Source organism: Lonchura striata, chromosome Z, assembly GCF_050655825.1.
Source record: "Lonchura striata isolate lonStrDom1 chromosome Z, ASM5065582v1, whole genome shotgun sequence".
NCBI lineage: Eukaryota > Metazoa > Chordata > Aves > Passeriformes > Estrildidae > Lonchura > Lonchura striata.
In genome coordinates, this window is record NC_140740.1 from 61,070,008 (window position 1) to 61,081,689 (window position 11,682).

The window sequence follows — 11,682 nt, forward strand, 5'->3', positions numbered from 1 at the left end:
TCCTCATCCCCTTCAAAATTACCCCTCATTTAGCAAGGCTACTATTTCAGTTTAGAACATCAATATATCAAGATATCTTTTTACTAGGTAACAGACACTGAATTCTGAAACTGCCATAGTAGCTGAAGGGTTTTTTTTTAAATTTGCCTCCTCACATTGAGGCAAAAAAATTTGTGATCAAGTTGTTGAACTGTAAGAACACATCTCAATTAAAGCATTTACATAATATTGCTCACTATCCTGATTGCATTTTCAGGGTTGAAAAGGAGGAGAAAAATTATCAATAGTCACCCACAATGGAATGTAGTTGGAAAAAGACAGAGTACCTAACCATCTAACTGTGAAGCACCTAATTAAAATTTACGTGATCTTGAAACTTAGGAGAGCTGAAAGAGGCACTAGAAAACCCTTAGAAGCTCTATGTTGTATTCTTAAAAAGCAAATAATAAAAGACGGGAATTAATTTGGTGTGCACAGAGTAAAGGAGCTCAATGGCAAGGATCACTGCTCCTAGTCCAGCTGGTTTCTATAACAGGGCACATGAACATCCTTTTACTACTAGTGGTGGTCAGTGTCTAGCTTTACACTTCATCCAGTCAAAGAACCTGCTTGTAGGAGCATAGGTTTTACTGAATAGAAACATTGTCCTGACTGCTGGGAGCAAATTAAAGTTTGTGAAAATTATCATGGCCTCAAAACCTAATCACTTAAATGCTAGGTGACTGTGATTAATACTGAATGTCTAGTGTAGCATGAACACTTTTCAGAGAACATGGATGGGTAATGGCCAATTGCATAAAGACTGCAAACACAAGGAATCCCTCTTCCTTTAGCACCAGGAGAGTACACACTGTCAGCTCGGAGATGCCATAGGCAACACCAGCAGGATGGCAGAAAAAGACAGTCTCATTCTTCTCCCAGGATTTTCAACTTCTCACTATTCAAATTTGACACACTTGGGCCTGAGCTGTGCAACTGGACAGGCATTTCCAGTCCCTACGGGAACTTGCAGGCTTTGACCTAAGGAACTGTCTGAACACACCTACTGGATTCCCAGAGGATCAGTTCTCTTTTCCACTGGATTCCCAGAGGAAGACCAGGCCCATCTGCACCACTACTGGATCTTCAGAGGAAAGCTCCACCCTTCTACAAGATCATAGCTTCAACAGAACCACATCTATCACTCCAGGAGGGCTGCAGCCACCATTTAATCAGGACTGCTACCAACACCCTGACAAACATTGTATTCTGACTCTGTCAGTGGTTTCTTTTTTGGGTTTTTTTTTTGCACTATTCCATTTGTATTTTTTAATTTCCTAGTAAAGAATTGTTATTCCTATTCCCATATCTTTTCCTGAGAGCCCCTTACTTTAAAAATTGTAATAATTTGGAGGGAGGGGGTTTAAATCTTCAATTTCAAGGAAGGCTCCTGTCTTCTTTAACAGACACCTCTCTTTTCAAACCAAGAAAAACATCTATCACCCTGCCTCTGATATGAGCCAAAAGCATCTGCCTGAGGGATTGTGTTAGCACAGAGCAAGCGCATACCAGAACACCTTTGCCACACCACATCACAAAGATTGCATGTGCCAGAGGTGATACCTTTGTGCTTAATATCTGTATCACTGAAACTCACAGCTGCTGGGCAGGAACAGGCCCTGTGCCATCCACCTGACTCACAACCTGCACTCTTAAGGCACCTGGGCTTTACTAAGCCACTGGCAGGTTGCATGATTTCTTGTGATTGCAGCAGAATAATCTGCATTAATGTTTGCTTGGAGCACCCTGGGAGAGGCCACTGCAAAAGCAGATGCAATGCAAAGCTTCAGTCACCAGGAGAAGCTGCTACAAAACCTGCCTAGCTGGCAAGCCAGCATTCAAAATACAATTTAGCAGGGGAGGCTCTCCACTATTATCCAAAATGACTGACAGTTGTGAGCACTTACAGGCCTCCAAGGCCATGGGCAGAAATATTTCGCTTGTGGTGGCCACACAGACAAAATTTGACCTTCTAATTCAAATATTTTAATTTGACCTTCAAACTACTAGAGAGACATTCAACAAATGCACAACTGCATCACAGCTAGCTGAGACAGAAAACATGGACAGCTCATGGCATATCCCAACATGCCACAGGAGAAGAACAGATAACAGTGCGGCTTCAGAAGCTGTGTGGCAGAGCACTCCAAGGGTCCAAGAAAAATAAGGGATATCAATAGGTTCTGGTTCAGACTTTTGTGCAACAAGGAATGTTATTATAAGTTACATTTCTGTTGCTGCCTGTTGCTACAAGTCACAGATGTAACTTTCTGAAAGGGCACAAACCTGTCTGGGAAGACCTCTGGTAACAAAAATTGCAGCTGCAGCCACCAGCTCCTATGGCTGAGAGTTCCTGCATGAAATAAAGGGTTCTGGTAACTCAATTTACTGCTTTTTAAGGAATGCTTTTCTCCCAGTTTGAAGTACTCACATCTACTGACTAAAGTTAAAATTTCTCCTACTATAAAGGCCATACATGGCATGTCTCCATGTTGGGGATGGCCCTGTCAAATGCAGAGGTAAATCTGTGATCACATTCCTCACAAGGGTTACAAATGGACTCCCTCCAGCTGCAGATGCTTCCACATATGCCCTACAGAAGAGTTGGGGCAGTATAGAAATTGTGCCACAACTGTAGTCTGTCCCCTTCTTACTTATGGAAATGATGTCTTTAAAATCTAAAATAGCTATGAGGGAAAAGGCCTGAGTTCTCAAGTCCACACCATCACTGCTCAGAGCAGCCAAGAGGCAAAGGGGCTAATAGAGGGAGGAGGGCCACAGTCATGACTGTCTAGCCAAGAAGTGAAACTTCATGACAAAAGAGATTCATAGAACAGTTTGGGCCAAAAGAGGCTTTAAATATCACTTGGTTTCAACCTTTTTGCCATGGGCAACCTTCCACTGTCTCACACTGCTTAAAGCCTCATCCAACATGGCATTAAACATTTCCAGAGATGAAACATGCACTACTTCTCTGGGCAACTTGTTCCACTGCCTCACCACTTTCAAAGTAAAAAATGTCTTCCTAATATCTGAACTAAACCTGCATTTTTCAGTTAGTTCACATATTTTGTCATCTGTCAGGAAAAGGTGAAGGACCTTTTATAAATACTTATTGTGTGTTTACAATACTCCACCTTGCGATCCAGGGTATTCAGCCATGCTGGACAGTTAGAGGAATAATGCATTAGCCTTTGATACCATGAATAAAACTAATGTAGGCTAAATAATAGTTACTAGGTAGTTTGCCCATTTTACTTCAATATAAAGGATCCTGTTACATTGCTGCTTTCTGACCTCTTTTTTAAGAAGCTTCAAAAAATCAAACAGAGTAAATGAGAAAGATTCTCAATCCTACCCTTTTTTTTTTTTTTAATTTCAAACATTGATCTCATTTTCCTAAATCTGGTCATTTCCATGCTAGAAGTGCCATCAAGTCTTCTTGGTTTCTGCTATTGGCAAAGCAAGCAGCACTAAATGAGACAAAACATGGCAGAGTACAAAATAGAAAGAATTACAGACTCTTCTTTAACAAGGTAATTCTGATTTTTGTGTAGAATACAAAAGGGGTGTCAGGACAAAATGGGCTTCAAGGGCAGCACAAAAAGTTCTTTCATTAGGATGACCATTTCTGTGGCACCCATGCTCCATATATGGAGGAAAAAAATAATTGTATATAGCACACTATTTTGGTCCTTACACTGGATTATCTTCTGACCCGAGGACTGAATGTATACCTAACATTTAAAGTACAAAAATGTGAAAGGCTGGAACACTGGCCACTGTGAAGCAGAGAGGAATACTCATATTGCCCCAGTGGCGAAACATTGGGAGGTACAGTATCTCCAGAAAAACAGCAATTGAGAAGAGCTGTGAGTCACTTGGACAAGATGTGTTTGGCTACCCACAAAGAGAACACTTCGGGGGTTTCACTGGCTGCAGTGAATTAATAGCTTAAGTGCAATGTTGATCCTAGATTATAGACATTCTGGAAGATGCTAAATATGCATCAGGGTGTGTGTGTGAAAAAGAGATACAAAAAGGACCTATTCATTCAAATTATAAAATCTTATTTGAACTTCTTCCCAGAACTGAAGCAAAACCTAAAGTGTTTTACTAGACATTCAAGAAGCTTGACTACCTTTTGTCTTGATTTTTCTTAATTCTTCTAAATTTTTGTATTTCTTCATTTCTTCCTAAGATGCAATAGCACTGCTGCATTAATGACTTTACAGCACTTCTTGTTTTTCTGAAAGAAGGAACACCATAAACATCACCAGCTCACCCTGCTTTGTGCTGAGGGTGGGACTAGACACTTGTAGAGTGCCTGTTAGCCTCAGCTGTTCTGTGGAAAGTCAGTTCAAGCTGGCCCAGCCTTCAGGAGAAGCTTCTGCTGCCAGTCACTTCCACATCAGCAGTTTTCCTGGAGATCATACAGTGGGCCTTATTTCTACCAAGAATACCTTCCATTTATCTATTGTTCATGTTCCAAGATAGAGCATTTAAGAACTGTTTGTTTTTTAGCATTAAGTTTTCTACCATTGTGCCTTGACACTTCTCCAAAGGGAGATCAAATCCAAGCACATATGCACTTTATAGTAAATGGTTCTTAAACCACTGGATGCTGGGACAACTCAAAGATGATAGATAGATAGATAGATAGATAGATAGATAGATAGATAGATAGATAGATAGATAGATAAAATATAGACCAGCTTTGCTGTTCTTTGGTAATTTTCCTTCTTTCTGATTCACTGATTTCTATTTCATCTGATGAAACTCTGATTCTTTACTCTGATCACAGGTAAACATACGATTATCATGATCTACTTCCTCTCCACTTTCCATTCCTCTCATCCTAATTTCCTGCTATATCCCATCACGTTTCTTTCTAAAGTTCTCCGTGGGCTAAATCACTACTTGCCCTCACAAAGTAACACATTCCCAAAATAGCATGACCTGCATATTGGCAAGAAGTTCATATACAAACAGGTGAGAATTCACCTTTGTGCATAAAAAACCAAAGGAGAAACTGTAAAATAAAGACCTGTAAAGCAAATGTGGATGTATATTGAACATAAGGGTGGGATTCTGCAGATTAAACTTCTAGGACTGTCTTATTCTTTCACTACCTTGAACTAGGAATTTTGCTATTTCTGTGTGCCTCAGCTCATACCAAGGTAACATCATTAGCGAGCATCATTTTCACCTCTTCTCCTTTCTACACTATCCATACTTTCTATTAGATCTCTTTTTATTTCATCTCTAAGCTGTCCTCTACTCAGCATCTCCCTAGCTCTCCATTTCACTTCATACACACCACATACATGCATATTCCTTCATCCCATCACCTGCTTGTATACCCTTTTAGTGGGAGGGGGAATGAGATATAAGAGATATTTGTTTACACTTGCTTTCCTTATTTTTCACTTGTAATGGCCATGAGGTCTCAGATAATTTTCCTTTGTTCATAATACCTGTACTAAATACAACCATAAAATCATGTAAAGCTCTAAACAAGCTAGTGACTCCTTTTCTCCCTCAATCATTACAATTGAGTTTACATTTACAATCAAAGAGTCAAATGCACCACTGAATCATTCAAAATTTCCCCGTTCAGATCTGATCTGTCTTCATAAATCTTGTGTTAAATATGAAGCATCAGCTACTTGCTAGTTCCTATAACAGAAACACTTATATTCTTTTATGGTATCTTGCACTTTAGGATTGGACTCAGAAAACCTAATAGAAGACCAAAACAGACACCTGAGACCTAGAGAGCAAATTTTATATGAATAAAAACAATGGAACTCTAAAAATGTCTGACAGGGTGGCACAAACCAATGCAATAAACAGTGCACTTTTTTTTTTCCCCCGAAACACAATAGAATGGTAACTATTTTAAGATCTTTGTAAAATAGTTTATACAAAATTACCTTCATGTATCAACTAATACAAACTCTCATTCTTTGACATACTTATAGCAATTCTCTTCTACAAAGTAAGGTACTTAGAAGCATTAACAACTCTATCTTCCAAATGTTCATGTGGTAAAACAGTATTACAGCCTCCATTAGCAAGTGATGCATCTAAGACAGACAATTTATATGATTGGTCCATGACTACAGGGACTGGAAGTCAGTGTCAAACAATAAAAAAAGCTCGTTGCGTGTAGTTCAGATGAGCAATATCACCATTGCCTTTACATTGTCTACTCACTAAAAATACTGCAGATTTGAGCACATTTATTTTTCTCTGCATCTGATCTTACAACACTGACTCGCATGAATTGATCCCTCTTTTATATTCTGCTCATTGACTAAGTAATGGAACATTCTAAAGATACTAAAGGATTGACACCCACAGAATTGGTATTTGGGTAGGTACAACACAGCACAAAATCACTTCTATAGGTAAAAGTGGAAACTCAAAAAGCTCAGTATTTCAGTTACTTGCTGAAAGTCAAGCAGAAGATGTCTTCCCAGCTATAAAGTTAATCTTTTCAATGATTTGTCTGAAAGTGCAAAATTGTAGCGATTGCTGCTACAAGCTTAGTGCATACCAATTTGAATATTCAGTCATATTTGTAAAACTGCAGATCCTTGCTGAATATGCAAAGCTTTTCCCAGATCAATACTTCATACTACTCAGTCATCTAAACACTCCAAAATCCTAATTCTTCAATCACCACTGTGAGTGAAGTAGAGGGGTTTTTTTAAGTCCTTTGCAATCAGCCCCTCTCCAACAACAAGGTGAAGTCATGGAAAATGTATTGAAACAGAAAAACCAATGACCATTTGCTGTATGTTTACAGACAAGTAAGACACTAAAGATCTTTCCTGACAGCCCTTAAATAACACATTCCAACACAGTCAAAGCAGTATGCAAAACTCTCAGACAGAATGGTAAGGCATTCTACTTTCACCTGAATTGTATTGGTCATGTAAATGGGTTTGTTTCGGTAAATAAGAGTTTTAAGTCAGTCATTACGTTATGTCATTGTGTCAGAAGGACAATTCTGCTTTGTAAGGAGACTTTTGTACAGTGTTTCTTACCCAAACTGAAATATGGTAAGACAACTGAAAAATACCCTGCAACTGAAATAAGTTACAAGCTGCCTTCCTCTGTACTGTCTTTTCCAACAAAGCTGAAAAAGTTACAAGAGGTTACAAGCAAATAAAATATCGTGAACAGTGACACACTGAGAAGAAGTATTCTTGAACTATCAGTGTCCTTCTGTTGGAATAAGCAATGCTTTTATTTAGAAAGTTTTCAAGGGTGTTCATGGCCCAACAAATATGTTACATGGATCACTTGAGAGAAAGAGCTATCAAGAAGCAGGAGAAAATATGGTGTTTGGATTTTTGCAGGAAAAATACAGGGATTTGTTCCTAATTTTTAATCTGCTTGATGAAAGAGAACAGCACTCTCATTGACAGTCCAAATTTTAAACTTACACTCAAAAAGGTTGACAAGCAGCTAGAAAGAATTTTAAGGAAAGCTATATTTTGGGGTGTTTGTCCTAAAAGAGACACTGTTTTCTTTCTCAGATCAACCACACAATCTCATTACCTGATCACAGAAAGGTAAATTTCTGTACCTTGATAGGCATAGACTTGCAAGCCTTTGAATGGGGTGAAGAATTCATAGTCAGGACATACGTTTTGATACAGGAGGTAGTTCACAGAGTGCTTGAGGAAGGAGAAGCAGCTTTCAAAACATGACATGGAAGCTCACAGACATGAGAAGATAGCTGGCATTGCCTAAATACAGTGTGAATTTCAGATTCTTTTTTCCCTTATCTTTGCATGCAGCTCAAGGCACTGACAGAAACTTCATATGAACATATGAAGAAAAATCTCATCCTACATGGAGCAAGTAGGAACATGTTTCCCTCTACTTCTGTCAGTTTCTATCTGTTGACTTAGAATACACTGGTTTGAATGAGACTGGCTTCTCCTTCCTTTCTGACTTATATAAAACCTACACAAACTCCATTAATTTCTATCAGTAAAGCTGCCATGATAATACTCTTGTCCATGACTATCCACCTCCCGATTCCCTAGAAAGCAGGGAGTACTAGGAATTGGCATGTCACTGGAATAGGAACAGTTGTTAAAATCAAAAATGTTTTCATCCTTTTAACTGAATAATGCTATTTTGAAGTTTATCCATTAATTTATCTTCCATCTGTTTTCTTCATACTTCCCTTCATGCTTAGTGGCATGATTAACATCTGCGAATTGTGTATTGGGCTAGTTATGCTGCAAACCATTTGGTTACTTCCATCATGATTCAACATGCAAAGTAGAATAAAACAGGATTAGAATTACTCTTCCACAAATCCTCTCAGAGAGTTCACAAATACTCCTCAGTCCTCTCTACTCCAGTTCCCTTCTTAGTTTTCAGTTTCATAAGCTGGTTAGATGGAATCAGAAATAAACACAAAATGGTAAGAGCTGTCTTGGCAGCCTCCAGTGAATTCCCACCATAAGCATTTTCACATCCCACAGCAAGCAAGCAAGAAAGCAAGCCAAGGTGTTTCGTAAGAGCAACCCACAAGTTTTAACAAACACATTTAGAAAATTAAATGAAGCTTTCACCATTTTGATGCGTTTATGCTACAGCATCTTGCAAGAGTCTAAAAACCTCACCTCCAGATCCAAACAACAAAAAACAGCTGTTGTCACTAGGTCCTGTATAAGGTTTTTAAAATGTACACAAGCAGCAAAATAGAGCATTATATTTCACCAATTATTCTGATGAATTTTGCTATGGAAGTCTGAAGTCTAGCACAACATGAGAGTTTTTGGTACTAACCCTATTTTAAGACTCCTCTATCACAGACCACAGATTTGTTCTGTACTAATACTGTTCCCAAAGTCAATCATTAGAAACTGCTACCTCCTCTAGCTCTAGATGACAGAAGAAAAAGAAGGCAAGAAATAAAACAACTGCTTCATGCAGTACAATCCAACTTCAATCAGAATACAGAACATCCTAAACAAAATGTTTCTGAGTGCTTTGTTTGTCCTCCTCACTTCTAAAAACACTCTTACTACAATTTGGAAAGGTAACTGAGTAAAATGAACATACCCCAAGTTATTCTCTTACCTTAGATATATCAAATGAATACAGAAAATAAGAAAATAGGTATCATTTATTTTTGTACAACTCCTCAACAGACTTTGATGACATATTGATCAGTACTGCCAAAGAACTGGAAGTTCCCAGTGGTGCTCTCTCACTCAGACCTGATACTGTTCTGCTCCATACAGTACTGGAAAGAAGATCTCAAGGTGAGTTCTGTGGCAGCCTCAATACATGCAGTGCTTCCAGGTATGGGCAGCTCTGACACAGCCATAGCTCAAACCTGCCTGCTCCACGTCTTTCTGGGGGTAAACTGTCAGTCCCACACTCCAACTGTGCTCAAGCTCTTTAAGTACAGAAGAACTCAGCAAAGATGTAAGTCGAAGAAGAAGGCAGATGATGCCCATGTAAAAGATGTGATAAACTGACATTTAAAAGTAGGAGGCATAAAACAATGTCTTAGAAGCTGCAGATGCCTGCTCTGAACCCAAATGAGATGAAAATGTCATCCTTACATAAAGATATTTCCTAGAGGACACACAGTTGCTTTAGCCTTTTTTTTTCTGATTTTGAATGGAATGTTTTTCCAAACACATGGTTACATGAAAAACAGCATTAGTGACAGTTTGACTGCTGCAATTACTGAATGGTTACTTTGTTTTTTCTAAATTGCTTTCTGAAGAAGGGTGCATAGACCTTTAATGACAGGGTGTCTGAGTGACCACGTTGTGTTCTCAGAATGTAACAGAAAAAAGAAGCATAGCTTTTTGTGCATTTCTGCGTGATGTAACTCAGGAAGTTACTTCTTATGAATACAAAAATCATCATTAATTTTGGAGAGGATTTTTAAATCTCATTTTATAAATATTTTCCATGGAAAACTGGATATTTAACTCCTTCCCATTTCCCTACTGAGACTCCACCTCTATAGCATACTCTTTGTACTCTTTGTTTGGATTAATTTTGTTGTGACTGAATTAAATCACAAATGCCTCTGAGTTCTCAGGTAGCTGACTTGACCCTTTTATTCACAAATTCCAAGATACACATTTAAATGTATTGATCAAAAATGACAAAAAATAATCTTTCTCATCATGCTCACCTTATTTTCTTCATGTTCAAATACATCAAGTTGCTTATTTCATATATCAATTCTCAGTACTTACTCATATTCATACTTAATGCGTATGTCAATTCTCATATACTTACACTGCAGGCTTTTCAGAGCAGGCAATATTTTCTTATTACCTGGGTATATATCTATTTATATCTAATCTCAAGTCTTTAAATACTGTTTTAATATAAACTCAGTAATACTGATAATGATAAAGGAAGAGTTTCTGGAACTTTGGAATATGGATAGATCCAGATGGTGAATCTGAGGTGTGAATGCATGCTTTTGAGAAGTTTGAGGTCCACTTAAGGGACAGATGACAGTCACTTCTTTCTCATTAAAGACTCAAGAGTTATTTGTAATTCACAGAGACATTCCACCATTAAAAATAAAATAAACAATATGTATGAAGCCTTTCTGTAACTTCATATAGTCATTTCCATGAATCATATTCGCATTAAAATATGACCTACATGAACAATTTTGCAACAAAGGACTACTCAGGTCAAAGTTACTGATTAGGCAAGAGAACTATTTTTGTGAGAATAGCTGTATCTGAAGATACCATAAAACAAGTAGCTTCCTGGAAGGTAACTTAACACTACAACACAAAATAGAACTTAGTGCATTCCCCCTCAGGGTAGGGTTTATTTCCTAGTTTCTTTAATAATGTTGTGTTAAAACATTTAATGCAAAAACCTAACAAATATTCAACTTTAAAGAGCTAACATCAAACAATTTTCATCATTTCTCTCAATCAGCTTCCACCTGATTAAGCTTCCACCTACTTCAGCTCTCTAAATGCAGTTCAGAAAGCCTCCAACAAAAAAATTAGGCTGAACTGTTCAGTCACAGATTAGCCTTCTGCCAAAACTCTGCAGCTCAATCCCGCTGACTTCATGTTGCTATTCAGGATATTTCACAATGACTATTCTTTTCTAATGCTACTCCAAACAGCAGAGACATACTGTAAGGAAGTGAGAGAGAAGATTACCATCCCAGCAGTTGATCTGCACCAACTACGTTTCTGTTCTGCTCAAATCACATTTGTTCCAGGAAATCTATTCTTAAATAGAATACAGGAACACAAAATATAGAGTAGATATCTATGAAGGAGCAATTACCAAGAGCATGTAAGCATTACCAAAATATACATCTAAGTGGTACTGTGTCATAAGCACAATTTAGAAGAAGGACATGAAATTAACAGGAGTTTACCAAAAGATTACTTACCATGTTCTCCACAGACCCTCATCTACATATCTTAAGAAAAAATGCTCATCTCCTTTAGCACACAGCAAAGGATCTTCTAGGTCTCTCAGCAAGACAGCAAGCTGGTTTTTAAATTTTCTTTTCAAAATTTCTCTCTTTTTCTTTTTAGATACAATTTCACTCACATCATCAGACACAGACTGATGATACTAGTAAAAGAATATAGT

General features: G+C 37.9%; 1 protein-coding gene across 3 annotated transcripts in view; it reads right to left on the reverse strand.

Moving 5' to 3' along the window:
• The window catches only part of NTRK2 (neurotrophic receptor tyrosine kinase 2), a 193,519-nt gene that overhangs the window by 125,186 nt on the left and 56,651 nt on the right, over positions 1 to 11,682 (reverse strand). The gene's annotated exons all lie outside the window — the stretch shown is intronic.